Source organism: Apis dorsata, unplaced genomic scaffold, assembly GCF_000469605.1.
Source record: "Apis dorsata unplaced genomic scaffold, Apis dorsata 1.3 scaffold_238, whole genome shotgun sequence".
Lineage (NCBI taxonomy): Eukaryota > Metazoa > Arthropoda > Insecta > Hymenoptera > Apidae > Apis > Apis dorsata.
The window spans coordinates 73,293-79,452 of NW_006263518.1; the positions used below are offsets into that span (position 1 = coordinate 73,293).

Here is a 6,160-nt window from a genome sequence, read left to right on the forward strand (position 1 = left end):
GCATTTACGCTGCCACTCGTGACAGGAATTATGAATAAATTTCGAAATAACCTGTTATTAACATCTATTAATCATCGGCTTCCGTGACGTTGACGTCGTTCCTACCAACATAATTGCACCACCGATGTATTTAACCGAAAGATAAAGATCGAGAGATATTACGTAACGCGCTTCGTTATTTCTTTATACGCCGTTTCCCCTTCCCCCTCCTTTTTTCCTTTCCGTGTAAAACGTCCAAATTCTTCCCTTCTTTCTTCTCGAAACAATCGATCTCGAAGTACTTTGACGCTACGCACAAGCACACCTGCTGCGAGACACGCGATTTATTCCCAAGTGGAATAATATATAATCAATATATGTTTAAAGTGGAGTACAAGTTCGCGAAACGGATTATATAATATCTAATAATACGTTTCGTTCGACGAAACTTTGCGAGTTCGCGTGTGTCGAAGAATTTTCGATAGATAGAAATAGTTATTTACCTTTGACGATACCGTCTGTTCTCTCGTCGCGGTGTGTATATTTATAGCTGGGAACGTTGACGTATTACATACGGCCATTAACGGTGAAAATGTCACAAAGAGATTTATCGAACGTTATTTACCATTATTGTTGGATATAGTTGTCGCGGTGGACGGATAGCGTGGATGGTATCGCGAGGAAAAACTCGTGGCTCCATCACTCATTTCGCGCTATGCGTCATACGTGTTGCAAAATCCTTCGTAAACATTTATCCTCGTAACGCGATGGTTTTCCCGATTGGACGTTTCATCGGGGTTTTCATCGATTAGAGATAAAGAGGAAAGGAAGGAAGGAAGGAATTGGATGAAGGAAGGAGGATCGTAAAGGAGGTGGAAAAAGTGGTGGACGGAAGCTAAAGTTCGGCGGCGCGCGATAAATTAATGGTCGGTCGTCGTTGCGCTCGTACACGGTCACATACAGGAACACATCGCAACGCATCATTTGTCTTCTCATTATAAATGTGAGCCACCGCTCTACCGCACCGTGACAGTCGGCCGAAATAAATTGCCACGCGTTACGTTTGTACTTTCGTTTTATATTTGAAACGACTACGAGCCGGGGAAGGCTCGTGCGGTCCCACCGCCTCCAGACAAATTGCCCATTTGCATAATGCCGTTATTTATTAATGATCGCGATACAGGTACTTCCGATGCTACGTAAATACCCACCTGCGGCGTCGGCCAATCGACACAACCTTCTAATTCGACGTCCGTTCCCCGCTCGACAAATTTATATTACCGATCCGTTCCTCCTATTATTTCCACCTTTGAAACGCGCATCCTCCTCCCTTCCTTCCAATTTACGACCCCTTTCTTTCGTTTCACCTCTACCACCGATTAATAAACAACGTTCCATTATCTCCATTATTTCCATTATTATTCGGAGGGGAGGACGAGAAGAAAACTCCACGTATTTTTGCATTCTCTTTTCGAAAGTGCGTTACACTTTGTACCGCGTTAATCAAAAGAAACGTAGTTTTGCTTGGTAATTGAACGCAACGACTTAATATATATGCACAATAATTTGCAAGTCATTTACAACGCCTCGAGATTACGGTATTTTTTTTATATAAAACGGTTAATAATATCTGAATATAAATATTTCAGAAAATAACTTCGTCATTGCTATTCGCTTTATCGAGTGAAAAAAAGAAGAAGAAAAAGTTATCAGATATCGCGATAACACTTTTCGACTCATCGTATACATTTTTAAAACCTCGTGTTTTGAAATTCTATGGAAAGAAAATTACGTAAAACGATCGAATTTCGAGCGTCCTTCTTTTACTCAAAAGCTGCGAATTTTTTTTCGTTCCGAAGACGAGAATTTATGTCGACGAGTTTTACCAGCTTCCTGGTTACGCGAATTATTTATATATATATATATATATATCGATAACGAGCATTTATCTGGAAAAAGAAGATGGAAGGCATAAACGCGAAAAACCTGTTCATAAATGTAACGCATCGCGTGTCGTTTGATCGGGAGGAGATCGGGCATCGCGTTGGCGATCGTTGGATCGAGCAAGAAATATGAAATGGAACGAGTATTTATGGCGAGTGCGACGCGCAAAGAGAGGGAAAGAAAAAGAGAGAGAGTACGCGATGGTTGATGTAATGGGTAAACGAAAGGAGAATGGCGAAAAGGAAAGGCGAAATGTAAAATATCGAGGAAAGATAGAGGGAGTGGAGTACGTACGTACGAGTGTTGGAGTTTGCGCGACTTGGTGGCGTAACCAAGATATACGAGCGTTTTTCCCCAAAAAAGTGTTAAGGAATTATGCTTCGCGGAGTAAATGAGATGTGTCTGCGCCGGGACATAGATCACGGCCACGCTATCCGTTCTCACCACCGTGGAAATAAATACGATTTTCTCGGCGAAAGAGACTAGGTCTGGAAGGAGACGAGGAGGAAAAGGTGGTGGCAGTTAGAACGGAACAAGTGGATGGCGAGAAGCACGAGTCGGAAGGGGATAGGAAAATGGTCTCCTAGCGGGCCGCATCCCGCACCACATCTTTCTACCCGACACACGAGGGATCCAACGTAGCCATTTCTCTGCCCCGTTATACGCCTCCTATATACGTATCTACTACCCCCCAACACCTACCTACACCCGGCAAATAAATTGATCCATTACTCAACCGAGCAGTCATCTTCCTTCCTTTGCCTCTCTTCGCCCGCTCCCTTCCTTTCCTCTCGCCGCAGTCGCCGCCGCCGTTGCCGCCGCCGTTGCCGCCGCCGTCGCCACCACCCTTTTTCCTTCGCGCTTTTCCGGGAATGCTGCCAGAGATTCGGTAAAGCCCCTTTCACGCCCTGTTGCAGAGACGATGATACGCCGCGATTTACTCACCCGAGTCCGTCTCTTCTCACCCACCGAAACCGGGAAACCGGGAAATTGATGCCACTTCCAAAGGATTCACGTCTTATGCCAATTTATTTCGTATCGTCCAGGTTCCACCTATATTCCAATTAATCTTTCCTTCGAACGGAATCGTCATTTCCGATCGTTGCTTCCTTTTATCGCGATCGAAAGGAACGTCTAAAATATATATCTTTCTCTCTCTTTCTTGAAATTGTAATCAACTTGAAAACTTTTGTCTTTTGCTCTGAATATTGCTCGTAACAGCCGTGTTAAACGGAGCGGCGATGATATTATCGACCGATCTCGTATCGATGTGGACGACGGTAATGGCGAGACGAGAAAGTGGATGGATGGAACGAGAGACGAAGGGTAAACGCGATGGATTCGCGGAAAACGGACGTTGAATATTTTGTTGATTCGAATTACGAAGAGGTAAGGAATGGAGGATGGATCGAGTTGCGAGTTTCGATCTCGGTCGGTAACTATCGGAACGAGTATATACTCGCCGATGTCCTCGACCACGTTTCATTATCTTTATTTTAGTTTTCAGTTGCTCGCAATCAACATCCGGATCATGTTTTAACGACTATTTCGCGTGTGTAAATTGGTATAATTCAGTTTCGCTACATGATTTTCCTTGTGCTGAAATGACTTACCGCTTTCATTGTTACATACGTCCATCCGCGTTGGTTAATTAAACAAGAGATTAATTAACGCGCTTCGAATTTCCTGTTTTATACAATTGCTAATTTGTAAAATATCAAACCGCGACTCGTTATCTCGGTTCCACCGAGAGACGCTTTCAAGCTTCGTTGCTCGGAATAAAGTATCAAACTTTTCAACTCCGGCCCGTATCAGCCCGATACCTTTTAAATATATACTTGGTCGTTTACTTCATGATTTACGGATTCTCGTATATTTTAATCTTAATTATCGTTTCGCACAATTTGAACACATTGAGCGTATTCGTCAACAGAGAGAGAGAGAGAGAGAAGCATAAACATCTACGCGTCGATTTAGATATTTAAACGTCGTATAAATTTAAATAATCGGCCTCTTTGGAAAACCAATTATCGATATTCTTTTTTTTTTTTTTTTTATTTTTCGCGTTAATATTACGATCTCGCGTTATTTATTGTGTACATGTATATATATCTACGGATTGGAATAATTTAACAGGGAATAGAAAGCAAATGGATGGAATAATAATTTTTTCCTCGATTCGTGTGTAAAATTATTATCTTTTTTTCTCCTCTCTCTCTCTCTCTCTCTCTCTATTCTTTTTTATCGACCGCTATCGAACGATTAAACCTGTAGTTGTTTGCATATCCGGTTTATGTTTCAATCTGGTTCCATCAATATGAATAAACACCGGCATGTGAGGTAGCTCGGCGCTGCATTAATATGTATTGGCAATAAATCGATATCGATAATTAAAATCTGTGCCTGCCATAAGGCCTTTGGACGTGAGCGCGTTTATATAAAAGTTCAATTTGTTATATGTAACTGTGCGAGATGACTATAAATATTGCGTTACCCTTTTTAACCGGGGCTCGTAAATCCCCGTGATTTATATCCCGACTGTCTGTAAGCGTGTGAAGGGGTCGAGGTTTTACGTATCGTTGCACGCGTCCCACGATTTTCATATTTCTTCCCGCTACGGACAAAAGCCAGTTTCGTTTTCCGTTTAATTTACGCGATCGATGATAACGCGAACGTCAACGTGCATTTACCACCGCGATAAATACCGCGAGAAACGCGATCATCACCGTCCAATTAATTCCCTCCTCCTATATATATATATATATATATATCCTCCTCCTCCTGTACACGTATAATTCCAAGATCGAAAATGGATTCACTCCAAGTTTAAATCGTCCATTTGTCACGATATACGAATCCAAATTTTTCAAAACTCCCCTCTCTCTTATATGTATATATATATATATATATATCGAGCGTTGGATAATTAAGGTAAAGTAGGGAGAGGAATGAATATTTCGCAGGACATCGCGGGTGGATATGGTTGGATGTTGGGTGGGGCACGAGGCGAAAAAATATTTTCGCAGGCAGATGCGTTGTAACGGGGCCAACGAGTTTGAACATCAGTCACGAAAAAGAGGGATTAAAAAAAAGAGGTAGGAGAGAAGGCGAAAAAAGTCCGGGAGATGGGTTGTCCGAATGAGTGGGTTGAGCGAGTGAATGACAGATAGACAGCAACCAGACAGGAGACTGACAGTACGGCGGCGGGCTGACAGCTTGCCACTCTGCCGGCCGTTCGCAACATCCAGTATTACCGACTACCGTACGTGTTGATCCTTGTCCCATTCATCGACAAAAAGCGAACCAACCCCCGATTTCGTTCCATCTCCCTCTCTCTCTCTCTCCACTTCCAGGATCGATGATCATTTTTCAGAGAACAACCATCACCACCAGCTCGCTCCAGTTTTATATTAATAATATCTATTGCTCTCTAACTCTCTCTCTCCCTTTACCTATCCCGTTCTCCAATTCGTTTCCATTCTATTTTTATCTATTTGTATTTTTTTATTCCCATCGATAACGATATCGAAACAAAGTCGTTTCGTTTCTTTCGAACGGAAGGAAAGAAAGGAATTGGAAGGAAAAGTATATATATATATATATATATATATATATAGGAGAGAAAAGTCGGTATTAAAAGGTATTAATCGCGATCCTCGAGCTCGTATAAAATGAATTACCGGATTCGTTAGGGAGGCGTTATCGTTATTCGGAATAGGAGCGGCAGTTCCAAGAAAGCACGAATTACTGTCAAAAGTAAACCAAAGTAGGGTATACTTATGACTACAAATTAAGTATAATTCCGACGGTCGTAATAACGTAACAACGGGCCGCTACATAATTATTCGGCGTAATCGGCAAGCCTGGAGCGGTGTACTTTAACTACCTTTTAAAATTGCGCTTAAATTACAGTCATACGATATTTGAGGAATATCATTCACGTGCACGGCGCTAAATATATTTTCACGTACGGGAAGGTGTTTGAGATATCGTTGAAAACACCACGTGTGCACGAATGCGTTCGAAATAAATTAAATGAATTAAATAAATCGTTGTAAAAAAAAATTTGCTGTATATTTCCTATGTATTTACACCCATTTACATCGTTATCCTTAGATAATCCAACTATTCATCTTCTTTTTAACCGAACTGTACGAATAAATAATTCTTGCCAAGAGATATCTATCATCGAGAGAGAGAGAGAGAGAGAGAGAGAGAGAGAGAGAGAGAGAGAGAG

The 6,160-nt window shown here is 41.8% G+C and overlaps 1 protein-coding gene and 1 long non-coding RNA gene across 2 annotated transcripts in view; one reads left to right on the plus strand and one right to left on the minus strand.

The window, feature by feature from the left end:
* The window catches only part of LOC102677979 (neurotrimin-like), a 178,438-nt gene that overhangs the window by 65,913 nt on the left and 106,365 nt on the right, over window positions 1-6,160 (plus strand). The gene's annotated exons all lie outside the window — the stretch shown is intronic.
* LOC116185651 lies at window positions 4,380-4,771 on the minus strand. The gene is made up of 2 exons (XR_004150515.1): window positions 4,711-4,771; window positions 4,380-4,670 (listed from the first exon to the last, which is right to left on the minus strand). It is a non-coding gene; the product is annotated as an uncharacterized LOC116185651 (long non-coding RNA).